The sequence below is a fragment of the Chanodichthys erythropterus genome, chromosome 7, assembly GCF_024489055.1.
Source record: "Chanodichthys erythropterus isolate Z2021 chromosome 7, ASM2448905v1, whole genome shotgun sequence".
Classification (NCBI taxonomy): domain Eukaryota; kingdom Metazoa; phylum Chordata; class Actinopteri; order Cypriniformes; family Xenocyprididae; genus Chanodichthys; species Chanodichthys erythropterus.
This window is the reverse complement of record NC_090227.1, coordinates 12,671,587-12,698,832: the sequence shown is the minus strand read 5'-3', so window position 1 is coordinate 12,698,832 and position 27,246 is coordinate 12,671,587. Positions and strand designations below refer to the sequence as shown.

General features: G+C 43.0%; 1 protein-coding gene across 1 annotated transcript in view; it reads right to left on the bottom strand.

Moving 5' to 3' along the window:
- syt9a (synaptotagmin IXa) overlaps positions 1–27,246 on the bottom strand; it is an 82,254-nt gene that overhangs the window by 33,361 nt on the left and 21,647 nt on the right. The window lies entirely within an intron of this gene.

Below are 27,246 nucleotides of genomic sequence, written 5' to 3'. Positions count from 1 at the left end.
TTGCAGGTATTTCCCCAACCCTCCCCATTGGGACTCACACAAACACACAAGCATTCACAACTACGGACAGTTTAGCGTTGTTACATGTTATGCTGATTGGTGTCTCACAGTAATTCAAAACTAGCTGATATAGAGAAGGACAGTTATTTTCAAAGCAAAGAGATATTGGCTTTATTGTGTAATTTGAGGATACTTGCTGTAGTGATTTGACTGTGAATGTTAAATTATTTATTCGTTTTCTTATATAAGAAAATAACACAACAATGTAAATTTTTTTCTCGTGGCCACAACTTCATGTTGAGGGAACATCATATTTCTCATGGCCACGAGTTAAATGTGTCAACAACCTGTGCAACCATAGCAACCTGGAATTATCAGAAATGGATAGACTCAAAGACTATAGAATAACACAAGACGTGTCACTCGTATTGTTTTGAATGGGAGAAAGTGTAACATGCAATATAGCGGAATAAGTCCCGCCTTCTAAATAAGAGCCAATCGCCGACTGGTAAAGTCATCGCGTCACTGCAGCAGCCGTTAGAAGCACCGGTTTCTATAGAAACAGTCAGATGCGCGCCTCTGAAACATGGCAGAAGAGACTGCGCATTAGCTTGATCCAGCCTAAAAAATACAGTTTTTTGTCATGATTCGAGCGTTTGGATAAAACATTTATAAGACAGCTGTTGTCAGATTTCATTGTTGATTTCAAATATGAAATGTAATCGTAAGGTTGGGGAACAGTTCTGGAGAATTTGATGTTTCCCCATTCAAAGAGATAGGGCATGATGCCCAGGATGTCCGAGAGGCGTTTCAAAGATGGCCGCCGAGTGAAATGTTTTGTCTTAAAGGGACTTTGATAGACTATAATAATATTTATTTTTAATTAAGAAAAAGCACGGAATTCTTATATTGTTATATTAACTTACTGTGATGATGCCTATAGTAGTATTTGAATGAAGTTGGTTATAGGCTAAATGTTAATAGAATATGCTATGTATTATTATTATTTTTATTTTTATTTTTTCTGGTTTAATATGAATATAAATAAATTAAGACACGACCAGTGAATGGATTTAAAAAGCTGTGAGATGGGATGGATAAAAAAGGCCTATATTATTTTATGTTCTCACATATTCTTTTATCATTGATAGTAAACTTCATGCTGATATAATAATTTCTTAATTCTGCCATTATTTTGTCATTCTTTAAAAATAAATATTATTATATGCCCCCTCATGTTCATCTGCTCATTTAGATGTCTAGCGTAATTGCTACTAAGTGCCTCTGAGAAAACTTTGAGTAGGTTTCAAATTGATGGCAAATCCAGCAATTATATTTCCTCAGAAGCACTTACTGTAGAGGTCTGTTCACTGTTGATTTTGGAACTGGGGGTGTCCAAGAATAAGACTAGCAGCTGTCAGACTCTATGTTTGTTTCACATACAATGTGAAAAATCTGACACTCCACTGAGGCTCATGATGAAGATAACCAGGGGTTGTGCTGGTTCTGACAATAAAAGGTCATTCTAGTGCTGTGATGCGTTTTGTACAGGATCTGAGAAGCTAGTGGTCCTGCCATTTAGAAATGCTCAAAGAAATGCTCAAGGACAACTGCTGCTCTTTTATAAAGATATTCCATACACAATTGACCTGATTTACTAAAGCTGTTACGTTTTGATACAAAATTCAATGCAAATAAGTTCAGACTGTGGTGTATAAAACATACTGCATGCCCACAAAAATCACTGTGTGAAACATTAACTTTACAACTGTTGTTAAAAGTTCCATCTGGATAAATTAGCCACTTTCAGGCAAAGTATTTCCATCAGTTATTTGTAAATGAGAGCCATGCTACTGGATTTTGTCTGCATTTTGAACACATCAGCAAAGGATTCAACTAAATTTCCCATAAGTCTTTCTTTGAAAGGAGAGAGGATTTGTGAACATTCAGACACCTTTAAAGTTGTTCTTATATAAAATATTTCTGTAAAACCTGGATGCATTGACAGTGAGTGCTGTGTCATGTCTGTCCAAATGTAACTTTACACTTTAAGAATCCCTATGAAAACTAATGGAAACCTATTATACATGACTTTAAGACTCCCATTGTATTTTGTTTATTGTAATAAACTGTAAAAAATATTATTGTCCCCATCAAGTCATTTCCCATAGCATGTCTCTTGTATCACTCTATAATCCCTTCTCACATAATACAATAGATTCAGATCAAATCAATATTTCATGTATGAATATATATATTTTGTAAATGGACAAATAAGTAAGATAATGTATAGTCAGTCATTGTTACAAAATAAACCCAGGGGGTGATACATAACGACTGTCTGTTTATTTTCTGATAATGACTGGCTGACTGTATAATGACATATCAGAGTTTACTAAGAATTTTTCGTTCTTGCCCTTTTTTTTTTTCAACAAAAGCAGACACTGTATAAGGCAATAATCATAATTTATATTTCTACTGAAAGAGAAATTGCACAAATTCATTCTATTCTGCTGTTTAGTGAGCACTGAGCACACTTGAATGAGGCCATTTGGGATTTTCTCTAGCACTCCGAATTTTGTATTTGTGGATTGTTATGACAGATCATGGTAGATCTGTCTCATTAGCTTGAGTTGTGTCTTAAATGAGCTCTACTTATTCTTTTTGAATTAATATTCAAAGTCCTGCGCTTTCTTCTAACACGTGCTGTGGTTTTCAAAATGCCCCTCAGAGTCAGTTTCATTGCATATGCACTTGAAAAACTGCTATGTTTACTAGACTCCAGATTGGTATGGCTGAGACATCTGGCACAACAGAGTGGGTTTGAATAAATCAGTTTTTGGCCTCCAATGGTGGGTTCTTTCTGAAGATGAAATTATTGTATAATTGTTAAAAAAAAATAATAATAATAAAAATAAAAAAATAAAAATTATATATATAATTTCTTTATATATATATATATATATATATATATATTTTTTTTTTTTTTTTGGAAATAGTGAAAAAAATGCTAATAGACTATTCACAGAATATTTTAAATGATTTTGATGTTGATACAATAGCAACAGAATATGAATATTTATTTGATCATTGTTAATTTGTGCTTCTTAAGAACAAATCATAAAAAAAAGATATAAGATATTTTCTTAGCTATATCTAGCTTGTTATATTCCATTCAAATTTCACAGCTGCCATTCCATGTGATTTAGTTATGGCTTTTCAAATGTGTGTGATCATGTGAACTCACGTAGGTATATGATTTGTGTTGTGAGGGTAATGGTTTTATAGATTTGTGCTGAAATTGATGCTGGTGAATAAAACAATTTGCAATGAACAGAAGATTCTATTAATTGGTTCCTCATGATCATTGGAGTTTGAAATAGATCAGTATGCCATGGCAGCTTCCAACATAATCAATAAAGATTAAAAAATATAGTTCAACCAAATCTAAATACTACAGGATTAATGTAATAGTTATCCCAAAATATCAAAATACCCCAAATAATCTATATAAAACCTAAATATTCTGTAATGCTTCACTGGCCCTCTTGTCATTCCAAAACTTTATGATTTTCTTTCTTCTGTAGAATATAAAACAAAATGTTGTGATGATGATGATGGCTCACAAGTAAAGTTTTTTTTTTTTTTTTTTTTTTTTTTTTTTTCGGGATGGGGCACATATTTACATCTAAAACCCGCTCCTTCTCGACATCTCCACATAAACTCTCTCTATTTTTCAGTCGTCCTCCGCATTTCAACGGTTCCCAAAAAGGACGGGGGGCTGCATCCAATCTTAGATCTTCGAGGCTTGAACCGTTCAGTCAAAGCTCTCAAGTTCAGGATGTTAACCATAAAGATGATCGTGTCAAATCGGATCAAATCCAACAGCGCGATTGGTTTGTCAAGATCGATCTCAAGGACGCATATTTTCACATCAAAATATTGCCACAACACTTACCATTACTGGGTTCTTCCATTTGGCCTAGCCCTATCACCCTGCACATACACAAAATGCATGGATGCAACACTGCACTGAATTAAATAGACGACTGGCTAATACTAGCGCAGTTACGAGAGATGGCATTACGTTGTTTTAGCTCATCTGGTTTCTCTAGGGTTGACACTCAACAAGAAGAAAATATTTAGGGGTCATTTGGGATTCGACCACGATGCAGGCACAATTGTCTCCCGCTCGAGTCGAGACCATTCTACACACCCTGAAAAATGTCAGGCTAGGCCAAGATCGTACTGTTCTACAGTTTCAGAGAATGTTAGGTCTTATGGCATCATCGTCCTCGGTAATCCCTGTGGGCCTGCTGCATATGAGACCGTTTCAGTTGTGGCTCAAAGGGCCAAACCCCTGAGGCAAATAAGGGTTACGTGCCGAAGGCTTCGTACCCTATCTATGTGGCTCAGACCCCGGTTCCTCACTTTGGGTCCCACTCTAGGGGCGCCGTGTCGACGCAGATTGCTAATGACAGACGCCTCCCTGATGGGCTAGGGAGCGATCTTAAGTGGCCGTCCAGCCCAAGGGGAATGGGAGGGCCATCAGCTTGTCTGGCACATCAACTGCCTAGAACTGATGGCTGTATTTCTGGCCCTGAAATACTTTCTCCAGCAGCTGAGAGGCTGTCATGTCCTAGTACGAATGGACAACACAACAGCAGTCTCTTATATAAACTGCCAGGGAGGTCTGCGTGTGCACCATCTGGACAGGATAGCTCGACAGATCTTCCTCTGGGCCCAGGACAAATTCCTGTCCCTGAGGGCAGTGTATATTCCTGGGAGCCAGAATGTGGGAGCGATTTACTGTCCAGACAGAAACTACCGAGTGGGGAATGGAAACTTCACCCAGACATAGTGAAACAGATATGGCTAAGTGGAGGCCTCTTCGCCTCTCAACAGACAGCGCAATGTCCCCTTTACTTCTCTCTGAGTCACCCAGTCCCCCTAAGTCTGGATGCGATGGCGCATACACGGCCTTCGATGCGCCTGTATGCCTTTCCTCCAGTTGCTCTGCTCCTGGGAGTTCTAGCCAGAGTTCGTCAACAAGGGACTTGCCTCTTATTGATAGCACCCCGTTGGCCGAACAGAATATGGTTCTCAAGGATAATATCTATCCTCGACGGCTCGCCTTGGGTGATACCAAAGAGGAGGGACCTTCTGTCTCAGGCTTAGGGGACAATATTTCATCCCCAGCCGGAGATGTGGAACCTTCATGTTTGGCCCCTGAGGGGAACCAACTGAGGGACACAGGGCTTTCACCTGAAGTTATTGAGACTATTTTGTGTGCTAGAGCTCCCTCCACTAGATTAAGTTGTGGCCGCTCTTTCGGCTTGCCACGCTCTGGTTGACAGGGTGCCTTTGGGCAAGCATGTCCTGCTCTCTCCCTTCGTTCGAGGAGCCAGGTGGCTTAGGCCTCCTTCTAGAACCAGGATCCCTTCATGGGACCTAGCAATAGTCCTGGAGGGCCTGGTTGAGACCCTCTTTGAACATTAGAGTTAGTTTCAGATAAGCTGTTAACTCTAAAAATGTTTATTTCTCATGGCTATAACTTCTCTAAAAAGAATTGGGGATCTGCAGGCTCTGTCCATTGTGCCATCCTGCTTAGACTTTGCCCCAAGAATGGTGAAGACTATTTTGCATCCTCATTTTGACTATCTGTCGAAGGTACCTTTCTCGACCTTGCATCCAGTCCCTCTCAAAGCCTTCTGCCCTCTGCCGTTCACAACGCCGGAGCAGGAGAGACTTGACAGTCTGCGTCCAGTCTGTGCTCTTCAGACTTATGTCCACCGCACCAAGTCAGAGCAACTGTTTGTTTGTCATGGCAGCCATAACAGGGGTGTGGCCACCACGAAACAGACCATGTCACATTGGGTGAGAGATGCTACTGCCCTTGCCTATGAGGTGCATGGTCAGACTTCGCCAACGGGTATCAGGGCTTATTCCACCAGGGGAGTTGCCTCTTCTAGAGCTTTGGCAGGGGGTTCATGTTCATGTTGCTCCAGGCTCTCATGTCCTTGAGTCAGCATCGCAAACTAGTGTCTAAGACTCGCTGTGCTTGGTGACACACTTCACAGCCAGGGGGTCCGGACACACAGTGTGGCGGCATGGGTATTCTCGTTCCCACAGCGCTGTATTAAGCGCAGCTTAGAGTGTAGCCTTTGAAAGGGAATGCCCCGGGTTACTTCACTGTAACCCTGCTCCGTGAAAAGGCGGGAACAAGAAGCTGCACTTCATTGCCGCAATGAGATGTCCCAGGACTGCTCTTCAGACAAAATATCTGCTGATGCACAGGTGGCACATCTAATTATAGCCTTGCTTACGACGCATTTCAATTACGTCATGCAAGGCTATAAATATGGGTCAATTTCACTGACGTTGTTTTACACATATATTCACAGCTGGTCACGGCTAAAGACGTTGTGGGAACGTCTTATGTACCCTGGCCTATGGTGAAGGAATGCCTTTACCATGCCGGCTGCAAATTCCAACCACAAAGGGGCAACCGAAAGAGCTTGCAGATCTCTTATCTTTTTTAGCGAAGTGATAGCTAAGAGCAACAATGTCTTGAGAGTCAAATACTTGACTGGAACCTCTTTAATAGGCTCAAAGGAAGCCAGGGACAGGCCTTGGAGCACCAAAGTGAAGTCCCAACCTGGCACCCTAGTGCTTACTGCAGGCCTCAGCCTCAAAGTGCCACGGAGGAAACGTGTAACCAATGGGTTTCTCCCTAAAGACATTACACCCAAAGAAATGTGGTAAGCAGCTAAGGCCGCTACATAAACCTTTAAAGTGGATGGGGAAAACCCTGCGGTGAATTGCTCTTGCACTGCACCAAGAAGTAACTCCATTTTAGGGCATACAATTTCCATGTGGAGGGAGCTCTGGAGTAGAAGATGGTCTCAACAACCTCAGTTAAGAGACCAGAAGCTATGAGCTGGGCCCCCTCAGAGGCCAAACCCACAGTTTCTATAGTTCTGGGCAGGGATGAAGTATTGAGCCCCCTGCCTGAGACAGTAGGTCCCTCTTGACTGTAATCTCCCGAGGAGAGCCATCGAGGGGAGACAAGATCCGAAAACCATACTCTGTCCGGCCACCGTGGGGGGACAGACTTTGTCTCAGCGAACTCTCTATAGAACTCCCGGGAGCAGAGCGATCATGGGAAATGTGTACAGACATAGCCTCGGCCACATCTTGACTGGAATCTCCTGAGGAGAGCCATCGAGGGGAGACAAGATCCAAAAACCATACTCTGTCCGGCCACCGTGGGGGGACGGACTTTGTCTCAGCGAACTCTCTATAGAACTTCCGGGAGCAGAGCGATCATGGGAAATGTGTACAGACATAGCCTCGGCCACATCTGAACTATAGCATCCAGTCTGAGAGGAGCTGGATGCGTGAGGGAGAAGATCCACTTGAGCCTGGCCGAACACCCTCTATGTCTGCTCCACCACCTTGGGGCGGAGTCTCCATTCCCTTGCCTCAACAGAATGTCTGCTCCCTGGTTTTGGCAACCAGGGATATAAGCTGTCCTGAGTGAAAGCAGCTTCCCCTGGGACCACAGGAGGATTTGGTGCGCCAGTGGATCTGACCGAGTGATGAACCAGTCCTTGGACCTGATTTGTGTTACGATCTGTCTCAAGGTTAAAATTTTGAATTTGAGCTGCATGACTGACTGATTCAGATGACGCAGGTCCAAAATGGGACCCAACTCTAAACCCAACGATAAAATAACGGCTGTAGAAACTTATTTCTCTGTCAGGGGGAGGTACACATTCTATGACCCCTTTCTCCAACAAAGTCTTTACTTCCTGTTCCATAACCAGAGCCTGCTCAGGGCCCACCACTGTGGGTAGGACCCCCTTAAATCTGGGCAGGCAAAACCCAAACTGAATAGTGTAACCCTTTTCGACTGTGTGCAGGACCCACTGAGATATATTTGGCAGTAGCTTCCATGCTGCCAGAAAATCTTTTAAGGCTACCAGCCTCTCAGTTGCGCTCTGGTGTTTTCAAATCAACCACTTTGGTGCCCTGAAACCAGGCACCAGCAGGGAACAACCGAACTGGAATCTCTGGGACCCTCCTCAGAGGGGGCAAGCATCCCAACGTCCTTACGTTTCCAGGAGGACGATGAGATATGTACTCGCCGGAGACTGCTGCTCCCTGAAGCACACAAGGTGGCTCTGTCTTTGCACACCACAGTGCAAGGAACTGGTTGCTTTGGGAGTGCTCCCGCTCCCAGCCCCGGAGACCTGAGTGGGCTTGGTGGGCAGTTTCATGGCATTTAGGGACGATGCAGTCTGAGTGGAGAGATAGCCGGCTAGCGTCTCCTCCACCTTAGGCATCGCCCCATATCTGTGTTCATTGTGACCAACTATAATGGAATAGTGAGATGTTTATGCACTATATAACCTATAGGAGGCCAGTCTCTTCCACACTCTCAATATCTCACTGTGGAGATCAGGAAAAAAAAACGGAAGACCCCAATGCTGAGGTTGCGCTGCAAGAAACGTTCAGTATCTAGATGACCGCTGTACCTCAGCAGCAGCGGGACCTGGACCCAGGGGAACGCAAGTCTGAATGCTCTTCTCAAAGAGTGCCAGGTGGAGCGGAGCTTCCGTAGTGGAAGCTGTTCACAATCTGCACAGCCAGCACCCTTAAGCACTGACTTAATTACAACTGTCAGTTGGACAGAATTAACTACAGAGTCCTATATCATTATAACGTGTCATTTTATTGCTGATGGAAAGGTGAACAGTTATGTTGTGCAAATCCAAGCATAGGAAGAGTGACACTCCATTGCCAACCTGGCTATAAAACATCTGTAGAACAATGGGGCCTGGATGGCAATGTGGTCATATGCGTGCATGACAATACTAGCAATGTGGTAGCTGCAAACACAGAAGTGAACTGGGAATCTATACCTTGTTTTGCACACATGCTTCAGTTGGCCATTAATAATGGATTTAAAGCTGCAAGCATGAATAGACTCATTGGTGCATGTAGTAAACTTGTAGGACATTTCCATCAAAGCACAATTGCCTCAAATTAACAAACAATTGCCTTGAGTCATGCAGTTTGAATTGCCTTCGCAAAAGTTTGTGCAATATAAGAAAATGTGCTGGAATTTGGCTGTTGATGTGCTCGCACATTTGCATGAACAAAACTGGGGGATCACCACTGTCCTCTCTGACAGGACAATAAACAAGCTGGCGGATGCTAAAACTCTGGAGTTAAATCAATGATCATTGGCAGACCATAGAGGAAATGTTATCTGTTCTCCAATCTCTGAAAATAGCAATTGAAGCACTGGGTGTCAAAAACTATGTGTCTGGCTCCATGGTGTATCCACTTGTGCAAAGCCTTCTATCCAGGTTTGTCTATATAATTTAAACAAACAAATTATTATCTTATTTCTAGTTTATCTGATATTGATTACCGATCTCTTTTTAATTATTCTGTCAGGTTGTACTTTCCATTTAAATACTGTATACAGATTTATAAAAACGAATAAATCTTTAATTGGATGGAGAAATGCAGTCAACTGTCTTAGCATATATTTAAATGACTTGCACAGGCGATACTGAATAAGATCACAATTCAGTTTTCATATTCAGTTATTTGTTATTTAATCTATATCTACAGACACCTTTAGATGAGCAGTGGAGAATCACAGAGAGTGACTGATTCAAAAACACTGTTGCAGCATCTCTCAAGCAACAAATAAACACTAACTTGCTAACTTGCAGAAAAATGCCGTCCTGAGCACAAACACATTAGGTTCCTCAAAAATAAATAAATAAATAAATAAATAAATAATGAGAGAAGCAGTAAAAGAAAAACTTTTTGAACAATATCGGAGCATTTCCGTTGATATGAGTGGTGCAGATGCAGCTGCTGCCACCAATCATGGAGAAGACAAGGCAGTGCCCACTCTTCGGAGAAGCCTGAGCCAGTTCTTTGGAGATGATTAACAGAGAGTCAAGCCAAGACAAGTGGGGAAAATTCTTGATGGAGCCATGTATTCCACTGGATGAACCTTATTGTTAACAGACTAAGAAGCAGACTTTCACCTGAGCATGCTGATATTCTTGTTTTTCTTAACAGGAACATGTGCCATGTACTATTATGTGCCATGTGGCCACAACAAAACAAAGTGAACCATGTCCCTTCCCGACCATTAGTCGTAAGTGAACTTAACATGTCCCTTCCCTGTCACAAGCTACACGCTATGTTAGCTTTCCATCATTTTTTCTCTCTCTCGTGTTGAATAGGAGAGAGAGAAAAAAAATAAGAGAGAGAAAGAGAGAGTGAGAAATCTTAGGACTAGGCTGTAGAAGAATATGGTTTCACAGACAAGGCTTAGATTAAGCCATGATTAAGTCTTAGTTCAATTAAGATATTTAAATCACTTAAAAAAAAAAAAAAGTGTGCCTTAGAACAAAACATTACTTGTGTGCATCTTCAGACAAAACAATGGCACTGACATATTTTAATTTGTCAATGCAAGTTGTTTTCAGTTATATGGAAGAGGATTAAAAATAAAACCATCTTGAGATTTAAGTCATTATTATGCAAGATTAAACTTGTTAAATTTCGAGGAAAAAATGTTGAAATTTAATGTTGAGAATAAAATAATTAAATTTCAAGAATAAAGTCACTGTGTTTAGAGAAAAAAAATTGTTACATTTCAAGCAAAAAGTCTAAATAAAATTAATGAATTGCGTTTCGGGAAAAAAAATGTCAAGAATAAACCTGCATTTGTGTCAAAACAGTGAATCTAATCACCATACAGGCAAAAAGTTCACTTCAGGTATTAAAAAAAAAAAAAAAAAAGCATTACTGTAAGTAAAGTTTTACTGTACAGTTCAGTTTACAGTTACAGTAAATGTGCAAACGGAAACAGAAAGGACCTCTCTACATAAGCACAAACTTTTATTAAAGATGCCCTAGAATTAAAAATTTAATTTATCTTTCCCATAGTTAAATAACAAGAGTCCAGAACATGGAAATAACATACAGTGAGTCTCAAACTCCATTGTTTCCTCCTTCTTATGTAAATCTCATTTGTTTAAAAGACCTCCGAAGAACAGGCGAATCTCAACATAACACCGACTGTTACATAACAGTCGGGATCATTAATATGTACGCCCCCAATATTTGCATATGCCAGCCATTCAAGACATTACTCAAGCCAGTATTAACGTCTGGATATGTGCACATCTGAATCATCAGACTAGGTAAGCAAGCAAGGACAACAGCGAAAAATGGCAGATGGAGCGATAATAACTGACATGATCCATGATAACATGATATTTTTAGTGATATTTGTAAATTAAATCTAAATTCTAAATGTTTCGTTAGTATGTTGCTAATGTACTGTTAAATGTGGTTAAAGTTACCATTGTTTATTACTATATTCATGGAGACAAGAGCCGTTGCTATTTTCATTTTTAAGCACTTGCAGTCTGTACAATTCATGAACACAACTTCATTCTTTATAAATCTCTTCAACAGTGTGTAATGTTAGCTTTAGCCACAGAGCATATTATCAAATTCATTCAGAATCAAATGTAAACATCCAAATAAATACCATACTTACGCGATTAGACGTGTTGCATGATGAACACTTTGTAAAGATCCAGAGATGTAAAGATTTTGAGCTGAAACTTCACAGACAAATTCAGGGGACACCTTAGACTTATATTACATCTTGTAAAAAAAAACGTTTGATGGCACCTTTAAATACAAGACAAAAATTGAAAAATTCTTCCAGCCTAGGGCGACATCATTATGCATATCTGCACATAGAATGCTTTATTAATAAGGTGTGTACAGAATGTGACCTTTCAGTATCAATGTTAATGCATTAAGCCATGTTAATTTTTTTTTTGTTATAATGGAGGAAAATGCTTAAAGTGTAGAATTAAATGTGTTGCGTTCATATTCTGCGCTCATCTGCTTATCTGCACATAGTATGCTTTATTTGTACAGTGTTTACTGAGTTTGGTCTTTTAATAACACTGTCTTAGTGCATTAAGCTCTAAAAAAGTGATTTGTTGGCTCAACATCTAGTACTTAGATTAATCTAGATTAAAATGGCTCATTTGAATTCTGCCGAAGACGTTCAGAATATGTGAGATACCCAAATAATGACTACATTTAAATTTACGCATTTGGCAGACGCTTTTATCCAAAGCGACTTACACAGCATTATACTATACATTTGTATCTGAGTATGTGCAATCCATGGGATCGAACCCATGACTCTATCTACTGAGCTACAGGAAAACATTACTATTAGCATGACTAAAAGTAATCCGCCATTTTGTCCGACAAAGGAGATAGGAGTTAGAAGCAGGTTAGAAGATTAAACTCGGTTAAACTTGAAGTTAAACTTGAGTTAAACTTGAAAAATTTTGTATATTGACATCTTTCCGCGTTTGAAACAACATTGATTCTCATGTTCATTCATGTTTATTTGATGCTATAAATGGTATAGTAAGAGATGATCGGTTTACGACCCTTTTGAGCCGAGGCGCTACAGCAATCTGTCACGACCATGGTCACGACACATTAAAGACTAACAAAACGTTTTTTATTGTTTGAATTTCTTAAAAAAACTACACAGTTTTAAAGCTGGGACTTTGTTTAATATCATAAGTAACCTGCTCTGTCTTGTCTGTCGACGTGTTGTCAGTGTCCTCTTTGCTCCATGATGCATTTATCACTGTGTGACGTGACGGGCGTGACAGCGCCACGGCTTGACAGACAAAGCAACAGTAACTAAGGGGGGCGGGTCTTTTCGAAGAGTCAATTCGGCTAGGTATACATCCACGCTAAACTATCAAGGTGAAAGTCATCATAGCTTGCGTAGTATAGACCCAGCTCCCAACCCAACTTTGATAAATAGTATAACGGCGATATTTTTTTTATCGCCCGATAAGAGTCTCACGTTAGCGCAGCACGTTAACACTAGAACTACCAAGGCAGTCATTTTGACCGTTTTAAAGATTTGCAATGTAATAACTTTGTTGAAATAAAACCCATATAACTACAGTTCCATGACTTTTCTTAAATTAATGTAAATTTTATTTTAACATTGTTATTTTATTAAAATTACAAAACACAAAAGAGTTCTGAGTATTTCTACCTTGAATGGCCATAGCGGTCAATTTGACCGCACATATTACAGGCGTTGTATCTCCTCAGCGCTTTTTCCCGCCGTTAAAGATGTGCGTAGCTGTTGCCTAGCAACCAATCTCTGGCAGTTTTGTATGCTTTTGCTAAGCTAAAACTTGGCTTTACCGTCAAAATGGCAACAAGAAAGAAAATGACTGTCACTGAGGTTTTATCCTTGCTTGAGAACATTGATGATGCAGAGTCTGATGGAGGAGCAGAGAGCGATGTCTCTTGGTCTCTTAACAGTTCGTCTGACACTGATTCTGAGAGTGATTCAGAGATAATTCCGGTTCGTAAAAAAAGATTTTCTAGATTTCATTACAGGCTGCATAAAATTGTTTCCGATTCTTGTGGTCCAAACATTTCCGATAATGCTAAAGCATTGTAAACTCCAAAAGTCAAAATGTATTGAATAAAGACAGATGTAATCATTTCCAAAATTCACAATATGTTTTTATCTAACGAAATATTCTGCTTCATTTTATATTTGTTGACATTTTGACTTTCAAAAACAACATTTTAACTGCGGTGAAAAACTTTGATCTCCAGCTTATATATATATATATATATATATATATTCATAACATTTCAAGCTCTAATTAACATTTTCTAGTGCAACACAAAAATGTAAATTAAAAGGTGAACATGTGTATGTGTAAAGTAAATGAATAAAACGCGTAAGTAACATCAACTAGCATTACAACTTGGTTAAAATTAAGTAAACCTAACATAAAATTTTATGTATGCATGATATGCAAATAATCTATCCAACCAGTGAGCAAAGCTAGAGCCTTTTTGAAGCATTATGTGGTGAAGAATAACCTCCCATTTTTGGAACCTTTGCAGATGTAAGGAAGGAGGACGATGATGACTACAAAGCTATAGCTCATCTGTTGGAGGAGGACAGAGAGGAGGATGACAACGATGCAATCCTCCTGCCAAATCCCGCCCGGCCGGGCAGTACGTAAAGCGAAGGATCACCCTCCCCAGGTCAGGTGGAGCTCAACCTTCTGGAAATGTGCTGGAGGGAGGCAGCAAAACTCTCCATAGACTGGCCATTGCAGCAGATGGGCCAGGGGACGGAGAGAGATCTCTTTGACGGCAAGAGACTACCGTCATTTGCCCAACCTGTTAAACAGCTCATTCCAGCAGTCCCAGCGTGCGTTTCAGAAATTAAATGTTTCTGGGATAAACCCTTTTCACACAGGGTTCCTGTAAAAGGATTTTCTAGGCTGGATGTTAATAACTTGTAGGAGTTAGGGATGTAAAATCCCCCTCATGTTGAGCTGTCAGTGGCACATCATCTCAACCCTAACACCAGAGCAGCCTTTTCCTCTGCTTCAGCTTCACTGCCAGGATGCACTGAATGCCTAGCAGCCTCAGTTTTTCAGAAGATTTATTGTTCTACTGCACTGGCAGTGAGGGCTCTTAATGTCAACTCTCTCCTCACTGCTTATCAAGCGGAGCTTATGGAGGAGATGGGCAGGCAGATGGATGCTGGGACACCAAACTCCGCCCTGTCGGAAGAGATCTGTGTTATTGCAGATCTCAACCTGAGAACCCCCAGGGGCACGGTCCAGAGCAAGCTCTCTGGATGGGACTGTCAGGGCTGTCGTCCAGAGAGAAAGTGGACTTCTTGGATGCTCCAGTTGAGCCCAAAGCCCTTTTCAGGGCATCAGTCACTGCAATGCGACAGCGGTGCATTATGAGGAAACAGGACTGTGAGGCATTCCAAACTTGCCTTCCTCGCAGACCCACTGTTAGGATATCTCAGCCACCATGCTCCGGGTTCAAAGCCCCACACAGGAGTGGTCAGTCAGCCTTCAGAGGCCCTAGACCATCTCAGCCTCAGCAAGCTGAGCCACAATCTAAACCGGCTTGAGGGGAAAACCTTCCTTTGCAGCAGCTGCAACTAGACACCGGCCAGCACACCCTCAGGGAGGGAAGAAATGACGAGTGACCTAATCCTTCAATATATTAAAAACAAAAGGATGAACAACGGCACTCGCGGAGTATCTGTTGTTATCCTCCCTCAAAGACATTCTCCCCCTCCCACCAAGAGAAGGCATTGGACATGGTAATTGTTCACAGAAAAAAAAGTTGTCAAATGATCAGTTCAGTTGTGAAGTTGGCACCAGTTCCCCACAGATACCAGTGCCCCACACATAATTTCCCCTCCCTCAACCCACAGGGTTTCAACAGAGGACAGAGAGCTGTTTTCAAAAGGCATGTTTGGTGTAAAAATAATATATACATTCCCTGTGCATTCAGGTAGTGGGCTGAGGGGAGAGCAAAGTTTGAAAAGAAAATCACACACAAAAACAAAATTGTTCAGATCAGAGCTGCAGTCCCCAGCTCCACCGCTGCGTCACTAGTGAGCGAGAGCGGGCTTGGTCTGCTCTCTGCTCACGCAAAGAGTTGGCGTGCATGTGCAGTACAGCCTTGGGTTTTCTCCACAATAAGCCAGGGTTATCGACTGCAATTTTGCTGTAAATCCTCCACTTTTCATCAGTGTCAGCTCAGATTTTAGAGGAAGAAATAACCTCTTTATTGAACAAAAGAGCAATTTGAGTTGTGCCGCCAGAGGACAGCCACCACGGCTTTTACTCATGATACTTTGTCATTTCCAAAATGGAGGGGGTCTCTGTCCCACTCTGGATTTACGGAACCTCAACAAACACCTCAGAAAATACAATTTCAAAATATTGACCTTAAAGGTGTTATCAAAAATGATTCGTCCCAAAGACTTGCTGACGTCAGTCAATTTGAAGGATGCATATTGTCACATAGGCACACCGAAAATTCCTCAGGTTTGCTTATCGGGGCACAGCTTACGAATTTGACAGTGCTGTTTAATCTGTCTCTCGCGCCAATAATTTTTACAAATTGTGTGGAAGCAGCGCTCACACAGCTGAGAATGATGGGTCAGCATATTTGGATGATCTGCTGCTTTGTGGGCGGTCGTGGCAGCAGGCAGAGAGAGAGACAGAAATGCTTGTGTCTCATTTGGAGAACTTAGGCTTCAGGATAAACAAGAAAAAAAGCTGCTTGGTGCCCACAAAAGAGACAATTTACCTGGGTCTCAGACTAAACTCAGACCTGTATCAAGTGTTTCTGTTGGAGGAGCACATCAGGTGAATTAGTGGCTGTTTGCCCCTTTTTCAGAAAGGAAACAGAGTTCAATTCAGACTGTGTTTATGTCTTCTAGGTCCGATGGCCTTGACAGTTTCAATCATTCCACTGGGACTGTTGAGAATAACGGCGTTTCTGGCATTGAAACATTTTGTGCAGTTTTTAAAGAACCCCCACGTTTTGATCAGATCAGACAACACAACAGCAGTGGCATACATAAATCGCCAGGGAGACACACGCTCCCCTCAGCTTCAAAATCTAACACATAAACTGATCGTGTGGAGCGTGAAGCATTTTCATTCACTACGGGCAATGCATGTTCCGGGAATAATGAATGTGGGAACAGATCTCCTGTCCAGAGGAAATCCGCTGTATGGAGAATGGACTCTCCACCCTCAGGTAGTGAGCCAGTTGTGGGAGAGGTTCGGCCGAGCTGCCGTAGATCTCTTCGCCTAGCACGAAAACACTCATTGCCCTCTATTCTTCTCTCTGGCGAGAGACGGTGCACCTATGGGTGTGGATGCTTTTACAGAGCCTTTTCAACCGTTCAATTTCTGTGTGTCATGTGGGATTGACAGAATTACTATAGGTCAACACCTGCTTGTATGCAGGTTTATGACAGGTGCGCAGCATTTGCACAGGGTTTCAAAGCCACTGATTCTGCCACGGGATCTGTCTGTGGACCTTAATGCACTATATCAACCCCTTTTGAGCCTATAGGGAGTACTGAATTAAAGCCCTTTTCGCTAAAGGCTGCTTTATTATTGGCTCTTTCGACCGCAAAGCGGGTTAGTGAACTTCACGCTTTATTGGTTCGTAACTCCTGTATGCAGTTCACTATGGATTACTCGAGAGTAACTCTCAAAACTAATCCAGCATTTGTGCCTAAATTGAGCGAGTCAGCTCTAGTTTGTAAACAGGTGGATTTACTGGCTTTCCATCCGCAGCCTTTTTCCTCGTCTGAGAATGAAAGGCTTTATCGCCTGTGCCCTGTCCGTGCGTTGCGTCACTATGTTGACAGAATGAAAGCACTAAGGAACAGTAATCAGTTATTTGTTTCTTGGGCTGATTCTCATAAGGGAAAACCTATTTCACATCAGCACTGGGTAGTGGAAGCTATTATAGTAAGTTATAATAGCATGGGTCTCTGTCCTCCAGAAGGGCTGAAGGCTCATTCTACCAGAGGTATGGCCACCTCATGAGCACTATTTAAGAGCATTTCAGTTCAGGACATTTGTGCAGCAATGAGTTGGGCTTCGCCTCACACATTTGTCTGATTTTATAGACTGGACGTCACTGACCCATCACTGGCTCATTCTGTCCTAAGTGTATATATATAAAAAAAACTAATTTGAGGTGTTTGATTTTTTTTTTTTTTTTTTTCCACATATATTCCTCTACTATTTGTGAATAGTTACAGGTGTTGTGTTATATACATCACTGAGTTGGTTGACATGTCTGCTTTGGACAGCATATCTACAATATGGGAGTTGTCTATATCCCAGTGTGAGATACTGAGCAAATGTTTGAAAGAGAACTTTAGGTTACTTACGTAACCCCGGTTCTCTGATAACATGAGTGAAGTATCTCACCGCACTTCCCTCCTTGCAGTGCACGGAGAAGAAATATGCTAAGAATGAAGTAGGGACCACCCGCAGTGGTATATATTAGGGAGGTGGGACTCCCACATCACTGTCGTGATTGGTCTGTCAACTGACAGACGTGGTGTAATTGGTGCTTCCAGGATCTGTCACGCCCAGAGGCGTTTCCCAGTGTGAGATACTTCACTTATGTTATCAGAGAACCAGGGTTACGTAAATAACCTAAAGTTCCCTTTCAGTCGGTCACTACTGACGTACGTCTCCGTTCCCTCCTTCAGGGAACGAGGGTTACATACGTAACCGAGACGTTTTCACTCAACTCCAAAAATAATACATAATAAAAATTTAAAAAGCTAGCCCAATCATTTTTTTTATGTTGTTTACTATGGTTATTTTTCTCTCTATCCATCTTTCCAGTGCAAACAGTTGTGGTGCAACAATAGAAGGATATGGTGCATCCTGTTTTTGGAGGCAACAATTTTTGTTATTATTTAACACTTGACTATTAATTGTTTATGACAAATTGGCTTTGCCAAAATAAAAGGTGATCCTGGCATATTTTCTGCATTTTGGGTAACTTGTCTGCTTTAAAGGCATATTTTTTCTCAGTCAGTTTAGATATAAATGCTTGGGTATATGAACCATGCAAATCAACTTTTTTGTTTCATGTAATTTTCAGTCCAATGCTGTCTGTGGAAATACACAGAGAAGTTGATTCAGTGTTTAATGGTGTACCTCTCTGACAATGATGATAATCTCATCAGGCATTACCAGGTGAGTGTCTGGAATACATTGAACACTATACATATGGCAGCGGTATTTAAACCTGGTCTTGGGGACCCCATGCTCTGCAAATATTTAAAAACATTTACCCCAGAAAAGCCATTCAATGTCAAAAAAAAAAAAAAAAAAAACATTGTTAGTCAGCTACAAAAATGAACTTGGAGAGCTTGATATAGATCCACTGTGACAATAGGCCATTCATCTACTTAACATGTGCTTCAATACTGAATGTATGAAGCCATTTTATGACGGCTGCCATTTAAATGTTTAGGCTGATATTAAAAACGAGTAGAAACATAATTATGTCATTAAAAAATGATTATGACATTATTATAAAAACTTTTTTATGTGTAATTTATATGAAAATAGCTTACAAATCAATTAATTTTAACCTTTAATATTATAATAATGTACCAGCTGTGGTTCCCTGTAGTTTACAGCATTAGTTGAGAGATATTTTTTCTTTGAGGAAATTTGCCATGTACTGTACCTCACAGGCCCCAAATTAATTATTACTGAATTGAAGGTAATCAAATCGAAATCAAATTGCAAGCTTCTGAATCAAAATCGAATTCAATTGTGACATTTGTGTCAGTTTTTTTTTTTTTTTGAAGCAAATGTTGTTGTTTTTTCATTTATTTACTTGTGGAAGTGCACTAGAATGCTTAGTTTATATGTTTAAATCCTGAAAATTTTCTCCTGGGGGAGGATGCCCACAGACCCTCCTAATATTTACATTGTAAACATGTCACCTTTTTCACCACTTTGGAATTTGCAGGTATGCCAATGCAGTAACTGTTATACACTTTTCTTTGTATTCTCCAAATTTTCCGTAATATGTATTATCCTACACACATTTGAGAAGAAAAGAACACTTGCAATAGCAAAAGAACCTATTTGCAAATTAGCATAAATCACATTGATACATTTTACAATCCTACTAGCCTCAACACAGTTATGTTCAGTTTTCACAGAGTTATGGACATTTAGTTTGTTTTCATTCATCACATGTGTCTCCTTTGTCTTAATTTCTCACCACTCATCTATTACCCTGGATGCTAATTCAATCATCATAGCTATTCATCATTTATTTCATCACCATTGCATATTTAAGTTCCTCTTGTTCACTCAGTGTTTGTCCGGTCACATCTAAGAGTATGTTTACACAGCAACAATGTACTAAAAATGGAAAGTCTTTTCTTTGTACAGATGACAACATTACGATCCCTATTCACACGGATCCGCAAAAATGACTAAAAACGCTGTAATTGGCAATGTCACTTTGTAAAGAAAACCTATGCGCCTGTGCATATGCATTCTTTTACAGAGCATTCGCGCCAAACGCCCATGCTTATCCACCTTATTTTTACAGTTTACTGCACTTTGATATTTTTCTTGTTATTTCCCTATAGCAGCTAATAAATCGTCTCGGTTACGTATGTAACCCTCGTTCCCTGAAGGAGGGAACGGAGACGTACGTCAGTAGTGACCGACGAATTGGGATATCGCTTAGAGAGCCCTATCATCTTCGTGTAAACTAAAACAAGCCAATGGAATTGGCGTGCGATATTTGCATAATGCGCACCGCCCCCGACAGGTGTATATAAATAGGAAGCAGATGCAATCGCACTCTGTTTTTCGCTGAGGAGACAACTGGTGTCCGCACTACAGCGAGGGTACAGAAACTGTGGCGACGGGACGTACGTCTCCGTTCCCTCCTTCAGGGAACGAGGGTTACATACGTAACCGAGACGTTCCCTTTCAGTCGGTCACGTTCGACGTACGTCAGTAGTGACCGACGAATTGGGATCCCAACTAAAGCGCCACAGTTACGAAACCCCTTCCAGTGCCCAGCACAAGCTCAGCCGCCCATAGCACCGGCTGGCGGTGAAGGGGGCGAGCTTACACCGAGAGAGTCTACTGCTGTCTAACCACTACCCACTAAGTAAACTAGACACACTGGGGAAGCGAACCCGTAAGGGACGCTGCGGAAACCACTACCTACCCAATGGGGGAGGAGTTTACGTGGGGATGCACATATGGACTGGCCCGGAGGGGCAGTACGCATATGGAGTCCCTGGGATGGCTCCACCTGGTTAGGGGGAGACTCATCTGACAGGTGACAGCAGAGCTGGCTCTGCTAAGGGAAAGACACGGACTCGGCCCGTAGGGAGTTTTAAACCGTGGAAAATACACATATGGGACCGCTCACGTAGAGGGGTCACGACATATGGGCCCCAGCCAACAGACAGCGTCAGCGACGGATGTAGGCCTGGCATCAGACACTCCGCAATGTCCGAGCCGAAGGGGGAGGCGGAGGAACTCGACAGGGTTCACCAAGCGGGGAACACGACTGGAGTGAAAGTATGCACGTATCCGGCCAGTGGCGGGAATGGCATTGCAAGCCGACACTTAGAGTGGGTACAACACGTCTACCGACTAGTGGATGCGAGTACACGCGAGGATACCGGCTCTACACGTAGGCTATAAAACCTAGCGAACGTGTTAGGTGTCGCCCAGCCCGCAGCCCCCTACAGATATCTGTCAGTGAGGCGCCATGAGCCAGCGCCCAGGAAGAGGCCACCCCTCTGGTGGAGTGGGCTCTCAACCCGAGCGGGCAAGGCACGCCCTGGGATTCGTACGCCAAGGCGATGGCATCCACTATCCAGTGGGCCATCCTCTGCTTGGAGACAGCCTTTCCCTTCTGCTGGCCTCCGTAACAGATGAAGAGCTGATCTGAGGTCCTGAAGCTTCGCGTTCTGTCCACGTAAACGCGCAGAGCGCGGACGGGACAGAGCAAAGCTAGGGCTGGGTCTGCCTCCTCCGAGGGCAGCGCTTGCAGGTTCACTACCTGATCTCTGAAGGGAGTGGTAGGAACCTTGGGCACGTATCCAGGCCGGGGTCTCAGGATGACGTGAGAAGCACCGGGCCCGAATTCTAGGCACGTTTCGTCGACCGAAAATGCATGCAGATCCCCTACCCTCTTCAGGGAAGCCAATGCAACCAGAAGAACCGTCTTAAGAGACATTAGTTTCAGGTCGACTGATTGCAAAGGTTCGAAGGGATGACCCCGGAGAGCTGTGAGAACCAGGGTCAAATCCCAAGAGGGTACGGAGGAAGGGCGAGGAGGATTCAGTCTCCTGGCCCCCTCAGGAATCTGACGATCAGATCGTGTTTCCCCAGGGACTTACCCTCAACTGCATGGTGATGTGCGGCAATGGCGGCAACATACACCTTGAGGGTGGAGGGAGACAGCCTTCGCTCCAACCCATCTTGCAGAAAGGAAAGCACGGATCCGACCGAACATGATCGGGGGTCCTCTCGGCGAGAGGCGCACCATTCGACGAACAGGTTCCACTTCAGCGCGTAGAGATTCCTAGTGGAAGGAGCTCTAGCGGAAGTGATGGTGTCTACGACCGCTTGCGGGAGATCACTCAGAACCTCCGCATCCCGTCCAGGGACCACACGTGGAGGTTCCACAGATCGGGACGCGGGTGCCACAGGGTGCCCCGTCTCTGAGTCAGGGGGTCCTTCCTCAGAGGAATCGGCCAGGAGGTGCTGTCACGAGGAGAATGAGGTCTGAGAATCAGGTCCGAGTGGGCCAGTACGGAGCCACTAACAGAACCTGCTCCCCGTCCTCCCTGACCTTGCACATGAGTTGTGCGAGAAGGCTCACTGGGGGAAACGCATGTTTGCGCAGACCCGGGGGCCAGCTGTGTGCCAGGGCATCCGTGCCGAGCGTGCCGCCGGTCAGGGAATAAAACCACTGGCGGAGGGCAGTTTCCGGGGAGGCAAGCAGGACTACCTGGGCCTCGCCGAAACGCTGCCAAATCAGCTGGACCGCCTGGGGGTGGAGCCGCCACTCGCCCGCAAGTAGATGCTGCCGTGACAGCTCGTCGGCTGCACGGTTGAGCACACCTGAGACACGAGTGGCCCGAAGGGACCTCAGATCCTTCTGACTCCACAACAAGAGATGGCGGGCGAGTTGCAACATGCGACGGAAGCGTAGACCACCTTGACGGTAGGTGTACGCAACGGCCGCAATGCTTAGTGAGCGGACTAGAACGTGCTTGCCTGACAACAGCTCCTTGAAGCGGGCCAGCGCAAGACGAACCGCTAGCAACTCGAGGCAATTGGTATGCCAATGCAGCTGAGGCCCCGTCCAAAGACCTGTCACTGCATGCCCGTTGTACGTGGCCCCCCATCCCGTGGCAGAGACATCTGTGGAGACCACAGCGTGCCTGGACACTCGTTCGAGGGGTACTCCGGCCCACAGGAACGAAGGGTCCAACCACCGGATAAGGGTGCGACGGCAGCTCGGTGTCACGGGGACACGGAGCGTGCCGCACTGCCACGCCCATCTCGGGACCCAGCCGCGGAGCCAGTGTTGAAGCGGTCTCATATGAAGCAATCCGAGCGGCGTTACCGCGGCTGCAGATGCCATATGCCCCAGGAGCCTCTGAAAATCTTTCAGTGGAGCCGCTGTCCTGCACTTGAGCGAGCTCAGGCAGTTCAACACCGACTGGACGCGCACTCGGTGAGACGCGCAGTCCGTGCGACCGAGTCTAGCTCGAGACCGAAACAAGAGATCCTCTACCCGGGGGCGAGTTTGCTCTTGTCCCAGTTGACCTGAAGACCCAACCGGTTGGGAGCTACAACCATGTCGGGTAGGACTTTGTACTGACATGCCCGACCCTCGAACGCAGACCGACCTAGGAAGGGTCTGTGTCGAGGCAGAATCGAGACATGAAAGTATGCGTCCTTCAGGTCTTTTGCTGCAAACCAATCCTGGGGACGGTCCAGGATTGGCCGTAGCCCACCGCCCTCTTACGGTACAATGAAGTAGGGGCTGTAAAACCCCGACTTCATATCGGCTGGAGGGACCGGCTTGATTGTGCCCTTCGCCAGGAGGACAGCAATCTCCACCCGGAGAACAGGAGCACTGTCCAACGACACCGGAGTGAAGTGGACAGCCCTGAAGACCGGGGACGCCGGGCGAACTGAATCGCATAGCCGAGTCTGATAGTACGAATGAGCCAACTGGACAGGCTGGGGAGCGTGCTCCATGCTTCCAGACACTGAGCCAGCAGGACCAAAGGCACCACAGACGCACCGGGGGTGGGGCAGCAAGGCAGAGAGGGACCCGACCCGGACAGCTTGGGGGCGGCCCGGAGTGGGGTCAGACTCTGCGAGGCAGCAGTGTGCATGGGAGACGGCGCACGGGACGCGGTCTGCACCATCACACTGCCACCTGCTGGCGAATGGGGAGGGAGCTGACAGCAGCGAGGCGGAGCCTGGCACACTGGCAGACACCCCCTGTTGTGACCTGGAGTTTGAGGAAACTGCTCCTTTTGTGGCAAAGTGGGTACCGCTGGACTCCGGAGAGCCAGCGGCGGTAGATGGACAGCCGCCACAAAATCCCCCCCGGCCCTCCTCCGGGGGTGGGAGAGCAGATGGAATACTCTCCCAAAGGGCAGGAACCTTCCGCTCCAGGTCGCCCGTCTCAGGGCCGAGTTTTCCCCGACCGCTTGCCACCTGGCTGGCAGAGACGGGCTGGGCACCACGTCCGCGCCCGGCACCCTGCTGTTTGGCTGGTGTAGGCTGCTGCTTTGCCAACTTAGCAGGGGCGGAGGAAGACGCAGGCGGGCGCCCTCGCTCTTTGTGTTGCTGTGAAAACAGCAGTTTTCGAGCTTATAGCTCAGCTCCTCGGAGACTCGCGACCTCGCTGAACGTGCCCTTTCACCAGCACTGAAAGCTCGCTGTAAATCCTCTTCTGAGGCAATGTTTTAGAATAAAACAAACGAAGAAAGGAGTCTTCTAAAACAGGACACCAGTGAATGGCTCCGAAGCGAAAGACAGAGTGCGATTGCATCTGCTTCCTATTTATATACACCTGTCGGGGGCGGTGCGCATTATGCAAATATCGCACGCCAATTCCATTGGCTTGTTTTAGTTTACACGAAGATGATAGGGCTCTCTAAGCGATATCCCAATTCGTCGGTCACTACTGACGTACGTCGAACGTGACCGACTGAAAGGGAACAGAAATCGCACACATTAAAGGATTAGTTCACTTTCAAATAAAAGTTTCCTGATAATTTACTCACCCCCATGTCATCCAAGATGTTCATATCTTTCTTTCTTCAGTCGAAAAGATATTAAGGTTTTTGATGAAAACATTCCAGGATTATTCTTACAGTGGACTTCAATGGCCTCCAAATGGTTGAAGATCAAAATTACAGATTCAGGGCAGCTTCAAAGGGCTTTAAACGATACCAGACGAGGAATTCTTCAAAAAGCTTACGCTGTATGTCCTACAGCTTTCCTATTCTACTTACGGGGAAAAAAATGGAATTGGCACCGCATAGGGAATAGGGAAGGCGTAGGACATACAGCATAAGCTTTTTGAAGAATACGGAATAGCATGTGCAAGTTGATCATTTGTGTTTATAAAGCATATACAGTTGTATTTTTTTTTTTTCTAAGTTAACATAACTTGCTATTACTTGGTAAATTCAACTTGTGTTTTTAAGTAAAGAATGTTGAGTAAACAAATATATTTAAGTACCTATTACTAACAAGGTTTTCTATTTTTACATAAATTTGCTTCAAGTTGGATTTACTTAAGTGTGATGCAAAAATGGTGCATATATATTTTAAGTAAATCCAACACATAATATTCTGCACGTTAAGCCTTTTTCACGTCCCATTTTCTTGTGAGAAGGTTGTTTGGTTGGACTGTTTGGTTAGACTCAATGCAAATTGGACTGTTTTCTTCTAAAAAGACCCAGCCACTTGCAAATTCTCTTTAAAGTTCATATATTATTTGGTTATAATTAGCTAAAGCTGATAGTATTTCTTTGTTATTAAAAGAAAGGCTAAAATATAGCTTGACTAAGTGATCCAACTCTGTCATGTCATCATTATGCAAAGAACATGACACTGATCGAATGTTTATTCTTTTGATTTTTTTTTTTTTACTTTTTCGAGTTTTTTCTTAAACACAACTACTTCTCAAAATTTAATGAGTTTATTCTCAACATTTTATTTCAACTTTTTTTTTTTTTTTTTTTTTTTTTAAACTCTTTCCTGACTGATCTCCCACAGTTTTAAAATCGGTTAAGATTTGAAAATCATCTAGTGTGTCCCAGGCCTCATACATTTCTCTCAGCTGCATGAATATATTAATTGGCGTACTTGCATCAATAGTTTTAAATATACAACTTAGCTGGCTAACAAATGCATGAACGTGCGTAGCTGGATATAAACTAAAGCAAATAGCCCGTAACAATTTAATTTAAACATTTATTTCAGATTTCCGTGCATTTTTGTCACACCGTTCTAATATAAAATATGAAAACGTGTTCTGTAGTGTACTGTATAATATACATACTTTTTCTTTGTTTTAAACCTGCATTTGATGCATTCTGCTCTGTGCATAGTGTAGAGTCACATGTAAGTGGCATCAGTGATAGTTTTTTTTTTTTTTTTTTAGCCTCTAGAGCAGAGGTGGGCAAACTCGGTCCTGGAGAGCCACTGTCCTAAAGAGTTTAGCTCTCTGCATGTAATCCTGAATACCTTGATTAGCTGGTTCAGGTGTGTTTGATTAGGGTTGGAGCAAAACTCTCCCCCCCTGCTCTAGAGACTGCTTTCGTACCATGTAATGCCAAGACCAGAATTGGGAACCACTGTCCTATAGCCTTTTGAATTTATAAAATAGCTTTGAGCTAAATTTCAACAGATCAAAAAGAGCAATTTTTCAATAGTTGTCTTCATGTGACATTTACATTATGAACATGCTCAAATGCAAGTGAGATTTGAGAACAACAGTGGAGGAGAAGATTTTCAGTGAATATTTAAATTTGTGTCTTTACCTTACACAAAGTTATTGTACAGCTTCAGAATATAACACACAAGAAAAGACCAGTGTGAACATGCTTTAGAATCTCTTCTTATTTTTTCCTTGGAAGAAAGAAAACCGTCCATGTTTGGAACAACAAGAGAGTGAGTAAATGAAAACAGAATTTTACTTTTGTGTGAACTGTTGCTTTAGGTATTTTTAAATCAAGCTGTACTGTTTTTAATCAAACAGTTAAATTATAAAATGCCTTAACAGTATATAATGCAACATGTGAATGGATCAGATGTGAATCAAAACCGGTTTAAAAACTTTTTGGAATATATTTTTACACTGGTGAGTGCTCAGAAAGGTTAATGTGACACAGCTCCGATTTACAAGATTCTCAGTGATGTGTAACAGTGTGTTTAAAATAACAACTACATGGAGGAGTCATCTTGATGGTCTGACCCAGTACAGACTTTCCTTTCTAATTAGAGAATGCAAACCACTGATCGCACAAATAGGTCAGAGAAGCAGACAGAAGCAATCATATTTGCCAATTCAAAAGCCATTTTTGCCATTTCAAAAGCAATAGGACAACCTCTTGCAATTACAGTTACAGCAAATAGCAAATAGCAACAATCCAAATATCCAGTCAATTGATGATGGACAAAAAACTTTTTTTCTTGTTTGAGAAGCCATTTA